Source organism: Perca fluviatilis, chromosome 13 (genome assembly GCF_010015445.1).
Source record: "Perca fluviatilis chromosome 13, GENO_Pfluv_1.0, whole genome shotgun sequence".
NCBI classification, from domain to species: domain Eukaryota; kingdom Metazoa; phylum Chordata; class Actinopteri; order Perciformes; family Percidae; genus Perca; species Perca fluviatilis.
The window spans coordinates 19,668,482-19,682,588 of record NC_053124.1 but is presented as its reverse complement, the minus strand read 5'-3'; the positions used below and the strand labels follow the sequence as shown (position 1 = coordinate 19,682,588).

Sequence of the window (14,107 nt, the reverse complement as noted above, 5' to 3'; positions counted from 1 at the left end):
ACAAGCCAGTAGTAGGAGCTACTTCCGCATGTTTTCAACCCGCCCGTGGGGGGTTGAACTGTCGTCTTTAAACGAAGGTTGCCGACGCAAAATGAGCGTCAGCCATCTTGAAGCTTCGCTAACAGGGAGCTCCGTCTTTTCAGCAGAAAACTTTTACAACAATTATGTGCATTCAAACTACCGCAGACGTGTACCACCGGGATACCTTGGTACAGATCGGAGAATATGCAGGACACTTTATTACAGACGGAATACTTGACACACTACGCGAGCTTCGCCTGCTACGGAGACCCGTCACCCGATGTCGCTAGCCAGGGAAAGGGACCTCGACAGCGGTGTGCAGGAGTGGAAAGCAGCTAGGTGGAAAGCTAACGCTAGCCGGCCACCTGTTCCATCAATCCTGCTCGCAGGTGTCCGCTCATTAGACAACAAACTGGACTACATCCAACTTCAACGAAACTCCCGACGCGAGTTCAGAGACTGCTGTGTTTTTGTTGTTGTGGAAACATGGCTGAACAACAGTGTACCGGACTATCTATCGCCGGGTAAGACTAGTGGAGGTGGGCTGTGTTAACACGGACTGGTGCAGAAATGGGGTGATTTGTATCCAACTAACTGCTAACTGCTAGTGGAGTTTGTGACTGTTAAATGCCGACCATTCTACATTACACATGTACATTTGCGGCTTTGTTTATACTCTGTGTTTACAGCCAACTGAGCGCTAATGCTAGTATGCGTTAGCTGAACTTTACGGAGCCTATAATGTGCGTGCACTAAATGTAGCTAAATGTTTCTTATGTCGTTTTTATATAATGTTGTTTTTATATATTTTAAATGTGTAACACCACTTAAGCCACGGTGAAACGTTGTTTCGTGTATATGGTTGAAATGACAATAAAACACACTGTCTGTCTGTGTGAACAGACAGACAGTCTAGGCGTGGCTTGGGAGTGGACTCTAAAGCCGCGAAGCAAGTGCATTCTGGGATTTGGTGTCTTTCATCCATATGAGCCAAAAACACATTTTCTGGCTTATCTGGGCCTAGAAGGCACCAATTTCTAAAATAATTTTACATTTCTACTACATAAATGACCCAATTTAAAGATATATTCGTCTTTCCAACGGTGAAATATCCCTTTTTAAATTTGGAACAGATGATTAGATTTGAAAGGATTCCACACGATTCCAATAAAGAAACGATTCATTCACATCATTTTTTTTTTTTTAAGCAATTCCAAGTTGGACCCGGTTCTTGATGCCCAATCCGAGATGAGTCCCAGTCCAGTGTAATTCATCCAGCCAGGTGCAGAGAGGGTTCATGTTGACATCTTGAGCACGCATTAATCATTTTTAGTTGGTCAGAAGCTGATCCAATCATCTGCAGTGTACTTTTGGTTTACCACCATTAACACCCCTAATGCAAGTAAATGCCTGTTGAGTCTTACCAGACCACACTGAGCACAGTGACATTTACGGTCTGGCATGTGTGATATTGTGGGATAGTCTCCCGCAGCTACAGTGTTTTGAACACATAAGTCATGTGTAGTTGCTGTTCGGAACTGCCTGTCATAATGTTGTGTCATTTCAGCAAGTAGACACAGCTAGCTGGGAAGCACTAATTAGGTAGCATTACAACAAAATAAATCCAAACAAAGCAAAGGTATGTCTTTGTAGCTAACTGCCTGTAGCCCAACTGTGAATGGAGCCGATCTTCCGTCATTACTTTGAACTTGTTTATTCCCATCATTGTCTATTAAAAAACAATGTAGGAGAATTTGGGAGAAAAAATTGTTTAATGGGTGTATTAACTTTTTTGACTGTTGCATTTGCCTGCCAGAATAAAAATAAAGTTAGAACTTCTGGAGGTGGTGTGACCTATAGTAAAATCTGACCTCTATGGTGCAAAAGTGAACAAGAAAGTAGACCTTAGAATTCCCTCAGGTGCCCCAAAGCTACTCTGCAGCATGTCTAACACACTGTATAAGGAGTGTTTTTTTTTTTTTTTTTTAAAACCATTAATGCAGTGTTGAGTATAATTGCCGAAGCTTCCTGGCCAGACTCAAACAGGAGATGCTGCAACCATATGGTCAACGTCCTTAGTTTGAGTTTTTAACATGAATGTAGAAAATTCATTGTACAGTAAAGTTTAAGCCAAACTGTATAATTGTATATAATATCAGTTAAACAGATTTTGTCAAAATATGTCACGTAAAAACCAGTATATTTTGACGTGAAAGTGCATAATTCTGAAATACTGAACATCTCCATGTATACAGTACACTGTGAAAACCCCAGGGAACAGGACTAACTACCACCTGTGTGAATGTGTCTGTGATAGGTAAAGCCCTGTGATACATGTTTTTAGTTGTATCCTTTTTGTTGTGTCCATACTATATTTTAAAATGAGGTTCATATTATAGTTTACTCTTTTTTTTGGTCTTTTTAACAGACAAACACACATAACAGAACCAAACTACCCAGTTGAAGGTATACAGTCCCTCTTTTCATAAACCCTTAAAGCATTCTAATAAAATAATTTATTTGTGAATAATACCCTCTACTATAGGTCTACTTGCAGGCAACCACACACTTTAATATGTAAAAAAAAAAAAATTATCTCATGATCTCTCACAATCTATTATTCTCCTCCCTACTGTGAACAACTCACACCCCCTCGACTCCATGACTCTCGAGGACAAAGAGGGAATGATTTCACTGTTTTGCTGGTTCTTGTCTTGTGTTTCTGAGGCAACAAGGAGATTACTACTGTACTGCAGCAAGAGCCCTAGGTGCTGCTGGTGATGCCAGATAATTATGCATTAACAAACAAATCTCCAGAAAAGGTGTGGTGCCAAGGCTCTCAGGCCATATCATATGGCAGAAGTGAACCAATACGAACAAAAAATAACCTTTCTGCATAATTAGAATTTTTATTTAGCGTTTCCCTTATTTTTTTTCTTTTAAAAATACAATTTCGGTTGAAGGTTGTTAGCAGAAGTTAAAGGCACCATTCTCCTTTTTATTACAGTTACAGATAAATTAACAGTCCTAAACAATCGTAAATTAGGCGTCAGGTGTCTATAAAAGATAATGTAACGGATACTGTCTCCATTTAATATTTATACATTTAATAATTATTGAAGTATAGAGGGCTGTAGGTTGTTTTTGTCTTTCTAAAAGCTTGTAGATTAATTTAACTTGTTTTGTCTATTAACTGTTTATATTAGCCTACAACTTCATTAATTAGGACATATTTTAAAAATAAATACATTCTGGTAGTATGTGAGAAAAGTGCTTGGGATAATAAGAATGCTATTTTCTTTAGAATTGTTTAAAAGGGTACCCATAGTGATAAGAGCTCCTCAGTATATATAATTATTTTTATTTTTTTTTAATTTTCTGCTTGATTTAATTGAATCTCCTGCAAACAATTTGTCATTTGCCTTTTTCATGTTTTTACTGGCAATTAATGTCTCACAGTATGCAAGGAGCGTTTAAACCTGCAAGTCTGCTGGGAAGTGCTTGTTAACAAGTGATTTATGAGTCTGGCTTATTACTGTGAGATTTCATTGATTTTTTTAAATTGCCCACCCCCGGTTATTGTGTGCTTTTCACAGTAGAAGTCGGGAGGTTGGTCAAAACTGATTTACTTAATGTTTAATGAGTTTTGTTATAAATCTCAGCAGTCACAAACATGTAGACAGGCTCTGTAGTGTAGGACCGAGGAAGATGCAGTTACACATCCATACCAACAGACAGTAGAGAGTTTTGAAACACCCAGAGAAAACCTTCAAATCATCTTCCTCTTTTCTGTACCCAGTAGTTTGTAGCCTTCAATTTCCCTCGCTGACTTCATGCTTGCCTTGTCCAGAAGAACTCTTCCCCTTCATCGTAGTGTGGGGGATCTCCAGAAAAACCAAACGATAGGTGGAGGAGGACCCGCTGGGGTGTGGGATTGCTTGTAGAGAAGCACCCGAGCGCTCGTCTGCAGGATTTGTTTGACTCGGGTAATTGAAAGTGTTTTAAACTATTATAGCAACTGGAGGGCTTGTTTAAATGTCAAGCTGCCAGTCAAGCGGGTGGGCCAAAAGCCCAAGCCCGTCAAGGCCTGTCAGTCAATGGAAACGAGAAGTGTCGGCTTAATGGATTTCTCCACATCGCTCCGTCTACGCACCCAGCAGAGCTAGGAGGGAGGGGGAGGGAAAAAAAATAAAAATCAATGCATTGTCATGTGTGAGTGTGTGAGCCATCAAACGACCAGGTGGATTGGAACTGTATTTTCCTCGTGTCGATGTTGAGATGCAACACTGGGAGTGAGCAGAGGTGTTTGAGTGCATGTGTGTGTATTTGTGTCTGTGTGTGTGTGAACTGTATCTTGTGTGTGTGTGTGTGTCTGTGTGTGTGTCTGTGTGTGTGTGTGAACTGTATCTCGTGTGTGTGTGTGTGTGTGTGTGTGTGTGTGTGTGTGTGTGTGTGTGTGTGTGTGTGTGTGTGTGTGTGTGTGTGTGTGTGTGTGTGTGTGTGTGTGTGTGTGTGTGTGTGTGTGTGTGTGTGTGTGTGTTGCAGTTGCCTAAGAGGAGCAGGCTTTCTGGGATAGACAGACGTTCTCTGCTTGTCTCCAGGGGCTTTTGTTGTGATTTGAGGTGTAAGAGGGGTCACATGACCCTACAAAACAAGTTTTCTTTTCATCCCGTATTCTCTCCACAGGTTAAAAAAAAAAAAAAGAAAGAAATCTGCCTTTTTGACTGTGAATTTGTTCTGTGGTTTTCACAGACTCTGTACACTTATCAGCCAGACAGACACTGCTCACTATTAGCATACAGGCCTAGTGAATGAGACACTTTTGTAAGTAAATATGGTTATACATATATCTGCTGAAATCAATCAATCAATCAATCAATCAATCAATCAATCAAATCAACTGACCAAAAATCTGTTAAACAAGAACTATTTTGATAAATAATAACCCACACCCACACACTATTTACAGCTGAAATACTTGACATTCTTCTGGTTTCAGCTAGGGATGCAATATCTTTGACTTTTGCACTTTTGGTGGGACAAAACAAGACATTTGAAAACATCAACTTTGGCTCTGGAATGGACATGTTTCACAGTTTTCTGATATTTTATAGACCAAATAATTAAGCAAGAAAACAATTGGCAGAATAATAGGGCTGAAACAATTTCTCCAGTAACACGAAGAATTGGATTACTAAAAATTCACGATGCTAAATTCTTTGCCTCAAAGCTTTGTTTAATCAATGTAACTAACGTTGTACCGCTCACTGTGTTTCCGCACGGATGATTATTACTGTCGCACAGGCTGACACTTCTGTGGACACAAGACTGACGGCGCAGATTACGAATGAAGGAAGAGAGCAAAAATAGTGAGGGGCTAAGAGAAGAGAGAGAGAGAAAGTATATATAACATAACAGAAAGTTTAGGATAATTTTAAGCTGCAAAATAACGAAAACTCTGTACAGTGTGTCTATTTTAAAATCCAACTAGCTTACCACAATAGCAGGGCGTCAATGCTACACCATCTCAGTTAAAAAAAATCAGTCTACTCCTCCATTCCACGGAACGAACCCGACACGAGGTAACATTAGCGTCTGCTGCTCTCGTCCACCGCGCTGTTTTACACAACTACAGCATGCTACTCTGCAAACGGCGATGTTTTACAAACAAGCTAAAACAAAAAGCTGCTGGTTTGTAGTCTGTTTATTAGTTTTCTACAAATCTTGAAATTTGAACAAATTCTTGTAAATTCAGCTGCTGCTGAAGACAAACCGGCCCTTCATCCTAAATCCTCATGGCTACTTAATATGCATGTGAATGACGTCATCGGACCATGCCTGTGATGTCTGCATTCTTCATTCTTTCTCCTCACTCAGTATTAGCCTTCTGAAAATGTGTCCCCCAGAACAGTGTGGTTAAATAGCCCTGCTGTAAACTTTGTACAGTCACATTTACCTAGGCGTATTGGACAGCACTTTTGCATATTCAGTGTAAAGAGCCAGAGGCATGAAGGGGAGAGGGGGCGAAAAAGATTTACATTTGGGCCACCAAAAATTTACTTTTGCCAACAGAATAAGGGGCTTGGTGGCACGTGCGGCCAGTGCTTAAAAATATTAGCATCTATCCCTGTTATTGTATGCAGTATAGGCAATAAAAATTTTATTTTACTAAAAAGGTAACCTCTCTATTGCCGTGTACTATAAAGCCAAAGTATTTATTATCCAAATAATCAATGTAATAATCGGTAGAATACTCGATTACTAAAATAATCGATAGCTGCAGCCCTACAGAATAATCAAATTGTTAGATGTAGCTCTATTGATACTTTGACTATAGATACTAATGACAAATACAATGTTCCTAAAGCTATTCAGTTTGCAATGATAGAAAGCAGAGAACAATAGCAAATCCTTACAGTTAAGAAGCTGGAACCAATAACCTTTTGTGGCATATTTCCTTGATAAAGAACTCAAATTATTAATTGATTAAAAAAAAAAAAAAATGTTTGAATTGACTTCCTGTTTATCGCCTAATTGTTTTATCCCTATTTATGTATGTTTATGTGAACAAACTTTCTTTTAATCACAAAGGACCACGTAGAAGACAGCTTTTCTGCAGTATGGAGATAGCATTTGTGTGATGTAGTAATGTTTGATGTCAACATGTCACAAAATATTGGCGCTTTAAAGACACTATTAATAGAGGCCATTTCTGCCTGACGCTGCATTAATTGACTTTACTCATTAGTAGCAGTGATATGTGTTACTAACTGAAGGAATATTTGATCTCAGGCCAGTAGACTAAAAGATCTCCCATTTAAGTTTGGATTTTGGTCTTTAGATTTGGTCTTTAACGGTGTAATTTCCCAAACTTGCAGTCTAATCTAAACTGGTGTGTGAACAGACGAAAGTTGTTGTCTGATGGATGTCTTTCCAGTCTTGCAAGGCTTGCCACAAGGTACAGACACAACAGGAGTAAAGCATTCACACACAGCCACCTTGCACACAACGCCCCCAGCTCGTGAGTGCCTCAGATGTATTTATTTTATCATTTCTAGTCTTGGTCACTGCAAAAGGCTGTCGTGGCACGTACCTTCGCTTCATCTCAATACCACCTTGTGTGATTTATAGTCAGCAGATCCGGCTCCAGCGCCATCATTTTTAACCGCCCCGTCTTTTATCTCCACCAAATGATCGTATTAACCACAGCCAAAGACTAACCGCCAAAGACTAACACAAGGCAGAAGGAGATGTCTGTGTTGAGCTAAACCAGACTACCCTCTGAAAGGCATCAAATCATTTCACCATGTTGAGAGCGAAAAGTGGTAATTACTTGTAATTGGGGCTTCAAATTTTTCTCTCGCTCGTCCCTCTTTTGCTAAATTGGATGATTTCCTTTTTTTTTCTGCAGGGATGATAGATACCTCAGAACCTATTGGGGTCGGGGTGCAAAATTGAAAACAGTTTTGTTCCATTTGAAATGTATTGTTAATGTGCTTCCCTTTCACATGCTTTCACACACTCTCTTTTACTGCCTCTAAGCCTTGATGTTTGAAAGAGTCGTTACTATGCTGTTACATTTTCTTTTTATGTATGACTGCTCTCTGTGATATATGTAGCTCATCTTTTATGTATGGTTGTGTGTGTGAAAACGGACACGCATCTCTTTCCTTGTTTGTTTGTTTATTTGTTTGTTTGTATCCATCTCTGAAAAGCCAAAAACACTACATAGTCAGTGTTTCCATAAGCATCCCCCAAAAGGATGGTTATGAGCTATAACGTGGCTGGACATTTGCAAAGTTGAGTGTACAAAGCTTTGTGCTCTGTGTGAATGTTTTTTATGTTCATACTTATGTAGATCAGTTGGCAACTTGGTTCAAATTCTGTCCTTGCAGTGTTTTATGTTTCAGTCAAAATCATTTCTTTTGTTGCTCTTCCTAAGGCTGTAGCTAACATTTATCTTTTTATTATTGATTCATCTTATTTTTTTTTGATTAGTTGGAATGTTAGAAAATAGTGAAGAATTCCTGTCACCCAAAATGACGTCTATAAAATTGCTTGATTTGTCCAACTGACAGTCTAAAACCCCTTCTCTCTAACTTTTGACATTTGAGTAGAACACTAAAATAATCGCTGCTTAAGAAGAGGATCACTAAAACTTGATGAAACAAGACTGTGCCAACATGTTGTATTAGCTGTAACATGTTGTACCAATGATTCCAGTTCTGTCTGAGTGATGCAGAACCTGGCCAGCAGAATTTTTTAATTATAGTAAATCAAACAACTTATTATAACGCACAAATGGATGGTTCGGAATTTGCATTGCATGAAATGTACATACACTTTTGTAATTACTCTGAATGTGTAGATAAATTATCAACTTATTTAACATGATTTTGAGTGGGAACTTGCTATTTTCCCCAAAAATAGGACACAAATAATTGCTGTATTGCTCATCTTCCTGTGTAAAAGAAAGACAAGGAAATTAGTAAAAAGAAAAAAAAAAAAAAAAAAAAAAGGGGGGGGGGGAGAAAGGGAATGTGTGGCAAACTAACAGCAAGGAAGGCAGCCAAAGATTTGATATAGTGCTGGAGGAGTTTTGCCTTCTTGTCTCACTGAATCTGAATCTAGTAGTGGTGTCTCAGCAATATTTTAATCGTGCTCATGGAGTTGCTGTTATTACATGTGTGTTTTTCACACACACACACACATGCATATTAACATACACATGGAGAGGAATTGTGAACAGCTGACCTTGTGTAACGTTTTTAGATTATAGAGCTGCAGCTCGAGGCAGACAGTGTTCTGCACTGGTGTGAAACTAATAGTAAAGAACACAGAGGTTCTACGCTGAGTAATCCAATTTGACCTTGTCTGTGAGAAGACGGTTCATTGAAGAACATTCTTCTAAGTACGGCTCTGGCATAACATCTCATGACCCACTTTTTAAGGGTCTCAGTTCAGGAAGAAAAAAATACAAAAAAAAAACTTAACTTTGTAAAATCTTTCTGAATGTAGCACTAACACATTTATCTCATTTAATATTGGATGATGTCATGATTAAAAAAAGTTAAAAGAAATGTTGAAAACAGCAAAGAGAAACTCCCCTTTAGAGGAAATGGGAATAGCTCTGTATATTTGATACACCGTATGGCTTTGTGGACATCATCGCCTCTCACTCTCCATATGCTCAGTATCACTTTTTCCTCACACTGTACGACCGTGTGAGGCTGAAAGTAAAGAGCTCACTGTGTCCTGCCAGCAGTGGAGACATCAAAAGTGGCTATTTGGCAGAAGTTGGGGGGCCTGAGCACATAGGATTGCAGCAGGAATAACACAGGGTGAGATGTTATTATTACAAGGCTGATTTAGGACTATTATGGAGAAGCTCTGTGGTTTTTTTTTAGTGCAATCCACCCTGAAGCACACACGTAAAGCACACATCACTTACATATTGACCTCACTGGTGCTTAGAAAATGCACACGACAACATAGCATATGTTGTTGTCTTAGATTCCCAGTATGCAGGAAATACTGCAACACACACACACACTTGAAGGGAGATAGATTTGTACACTCAGAAGGGAGGGGTGTGAGGTTGTCTGACGGCAAGTAAATCACATGTGACAGAACCCAAACTCAGCCGAGGTGTGTCTCTTGACACAGTGTGATGGGGCGTGCCCTAATGCATTACTGTCCACCAGGGCTTTGTGTATGTGGACGCCCATATGTGTCTGTGTGTGTGCAGGCAAGCATGTGTCTATGTATGTGTGTTTGTGTATGCATCTGGGCCCTCTTTACTGCGATGTTGTGAGCAGCCAATCATTTCTTCCAGTCTAATTAGCACACATGTAAATTCAGGGTAACCGTGGAGCTCATCCAGGGACAACCAACTGCGACATGGCAACTGTTCACCATGAAGGTGTTTTGTGTGTGTGTGTGTGTGTGTGTGTGTGTGTGTGTGTGGGGGGGGGGGGCTTGTGTGGTTCACTGAGTTTACACATGATAATACAAAGTGTAAGAGGCGTCTCCACCACTGGTGACCAATGAAAGCCGGTCTGTGTTGTCAAAAGTGCTCGTGTTGGACCCGCCTCTGCCTCTTATTGTTTGACCGACCATCACTGACCCTGTTCAGGGCACCATTATCACCATCATCACCACCAGCAGCCACCAAGCAGATTTCCATCTTTGCTATGCCAGACATACTCGACACAGTCCATTTGAAAAAATGTATAAACTTAGGTTGAGTCAGGGTGAAAATTATTATTATTGTTGTTAAAAAATTATATCTATGTTAGCTATATTTCTGTAAAGACTCATTTAAGGATTTATTCAGCTATAAGAAATTTAACAATTTTTTCCATATCAGACACTGTTAAGGACTTACAACTGCAAACGGGTTGGGGTGGGTATGTATCACACCTGATGTAACAAGACAGTGTTTCCTTGTTGGCACCTGGGGGAGGGGCAGGAAAGGATGGAGGGACGCTGGATCAGAGGGGATAACGACAGGAAGAATAAACACATGAATAAATAACAGCAAAAGGCAAACGGAGCCCAGCCATCAGTTCGATTTGGCCGAGCCTCGTCGCTCGCTTGCTCACTCACAGCTGGGAAATTCACGGTAACTTGGTTTGGCCGAGGTGGAAAAACAAAAGTCTCTCCGAAAGAGTGTGTGTGTGTGTGTGTCTGGCTGAATATAGTTGGAGTGTTACTTTACGTATCGGTCGAAGATGCTGAAAGGAGGAAAAGATTCATTTGAAGATTTGAAGTTCAAGCACTGAGAGAAATATACATTTTGATAAATTAAGCTGGAAGTGTCCGCTGAAGTGAAATCACTGAAAGCAGATTAACTCTCATTTAAACGATAAGGGATGAAAGCAGTGAAATCGTCTGTTAAAGGGTAAGAGTTAGACAGTTGGTTATCGGTTGAAAAGTAAGAGATAAAAACAGTTAGTTGACGTATAACCGCTGAAAGCAGTTGATTTGCCATTACATTTAATTATTTAACATAATTTGTAACATTAAAGGACTTATAATATTAAAAAACTAAAATAATTGGTATAGTTTAGTGCAGAGGAAGCAACGCAGCAAAACAGGCACCAACATGTAAAATATAAAATATTCATTCATATTCAAACCTGTAGATCCTGATTATTGTATCACATAGCACACAGAATCAGCATTCACTCACAAGTTAGCAGAACCAAGTTTTTTTTCCAGGATCTACCCGACCGTTCAGGCTCTTGTATGTTACTCCCAGAGGATAGCTAAAGGGATCTTTTTCTCTGTGCTTTATCTGTGCGCACAAGCAGTAATATAAATACAGTGTGTGTGTGTGTGTGTGTGTGTGTGTGTGTGTGTGTGTGTGTGTGTGTGTGTGTGTGTGTGTGTGTGTGTGTGTGTGTGTGTGTGTGTGTGTGTGTGTGTGTGTGTGTGTGTGTGTGTGTGTGTGTGTGTGTCTCAAAACCAACCCTTTGAAGTGAAGTAACGATGAGGGGAAGTTAATTACGTCCCATTATGCAGGCTGGGCGCGACCATGCACCAGTTAAGGCCATGTTTTTTCCCTTTAATTAACTAGAAAGCCAAACGCTCGCCTGTCAGGGAGCTGCTAAAAGAGCATTTCAGAGGAAGAAACCCTCGGGGCGCTGATGAGAGGGCGCTAGGACTGGCCACATGTTAATGGCGAGGTGTTAGCATCTTAAACTGCGTTACCACTCGCCGCTCTCAGTAGTCTTGCGGAAATGTGCAAAGGGAAATCTCGGGGATGGTCTCCAGGGGAAAACTAGCAAAGCTCCTTGACTTTGAGAGTTGATGTTGCAGCACTACAAAGTGTACAGGACTGGGGGAAGTTGAGGAACTTTTTTTTTTTTTTTTTTTTTTTTTTTAACTGCCTAAAAAAGAAACGAAAGTGCCTGAGCGTTAACTTCTTAATTAGAAAGTCCCTTGGATGGCTTGTGGATATATAGCCAAACTGGAGAACTTTGGAAACTTGATTATGATCTCCAGCCTGAAATTAGTTTCTCCAGTGCAACACCCAGGTTGAAAATCGCTCCATCAAAGCTTCAGATGGATAAATCCACAGATGAAGGAAGTAAACAAATTTCATAGTTTCACCCATCAATTTATTTACTTTGTAACTGTTTTTTTAAGAGCTTAATTTAAAGAAGAAAAATATTTTTCAAATATTCTTAACCGTGTTCTTTTATTAAAAATGCAACACAGATGCATTTTTAAAAAGAACATACACATAAACAAATATTTCGAAGCTTCAGAAAACATGTAAAACTGATGCTTGGGTATTAAACTGTATAAAAACATAAAAAGGTCAGACCCAACCCTTTGAAGTAAAGTATTTTTCATCCAAAGGGGCGATTAAAATTTAAAATAATGTTATTGTTGTGTACTAATTTACATTTTGTGTTATGCTCAACTATTGCAGTAAATAAATTGTTACTCTGTAAGAGCTTTTAAGAGTGGCAGGATGTTCTAGTGGAGTGTAATGTGTCCGATATCAAGCCAGAGTTTTGTTTATTAAATTTATATACATGATCACATTATCACACATGATGTTGATATTTATTATAGTAAGTACAGAACAAAGCACCTTAGTTTAATGATGGAAACAAAGCTGCCTAGCAAAAGGAGAAATCAAACCCTCTTCTACACTGACACCTCACAGTGAGCTGTAGACTAGCTTGCATGTTTACAGTTATTTCCTGTCTTTAGCAAACAAGAGAACATCTTATTTTGAGCACCTCGTTGAAACTTCAGTGTTCACCTGAGCACGGTTTGGCACGTTCACTCAGAATACACACAATGCGGGCCTTGTAATGTCGGTTGTTTGAGAAATGACATGATTGCAAAGAATTAACTTGTCAGGTGCTCCTGGTGCAGGTAACTAAAACTAGCACACTTTAATTGGTGTGTGTCTGTCGTTTCTGTGCTGTGCTCAGTAGGATAGCGATAGTTGCACTGAAGCATGTTTCCAAGGCTAGCAATTACACAGAAAGTGACAGCATGAAATATGATGATTACTGTTAAACAAAAGGCACATTTATCGAATTGAGAAGATAACTGGGAAACTGATGCTGATGCTCTCTGATGATTGTCAGTCTTACAGGGCCTAGTCTCTTCCATTTTACTGACTGCTAATATTTTGTATGTGCTTTTGAGGGTATATTATAATTTATTTGTAATATCTTTCCACAAATACTATATTTCTCATTGCTTTTCCTGAGGGATAGATTTTATACCCAGAGCATCACATTTAATGTTGGACACAATCAAATCCTGTCAAACCACTGATGAGTATTTTCATTCTAACTCATCAGTGAGGAATTATTCTTGTTTTAGATGCTTATAGCAGAGAAAAGAGAGCTGACCTAATGCCACAAATCATCATATGAATGAAAGCATGTTTTTACCAACACATGTACCATGCTTAAGACAAATACATAATTCACAAAGCTCCTAATGCAAGGAGGTTAATTAACATGAACCACTCATGCAATGGTTGCCAATATACAATACTGTGCACTGCCAAAGGGTGGTGCTAACCACAAACTGAATTATTGTGTTGTGTGTGTGTGTGTGTGTGTGTGTGTGTGTGTGTGTGTGTGTGTGTGTGTGTGTGTGTGTGTGTGTGTGTGTGTAAATAAATAACTAATAATAATGTGTATGTATGTAGTCCACATTTATTTATTTTATATGTATTGTCTAATATTTTTATATGTGATTTAGCAGCAGCAGATTCAGGTTATGCCATGGTGTACACACACACACACACACACACACACACACACACACACACACACACACACACACACACACACACACACACGGGGGACACACTCTTTTTATTTTTATTTTTTTCACTCTCTCCACACATATTGACCGGTCTGGGGGTCAATGACTGTGCAGATGACAACTGAGTTGTTATTAATGGCCGCTGCATTCCAATATATCCGTATCTGTGCAGAGAAAATGGTCTGTAGCCTGCCCACGCTCCTTCCCCCACACTGGGCTCCAGTTGTCTGGCTCCACTGTGTAAAAAGATCCAGGCTTGTCTCTCTTTTTTACCCCC

General features: G+C 39.5%; 1 protein-coding gene across 1 annotated transcript in view; it reads left to right on the top strand.

Annotated features, from left to right (window-relative positions):
* tshz1 (teashirt zinc finger homeobox 1) overlaps positions 1 to 14,107 on the top strand; it is a 165,829-nt gene that overhangs the window by 7,418 nt on the left and 144,304 nt on the right. The window lies entirely within an intron of this gene.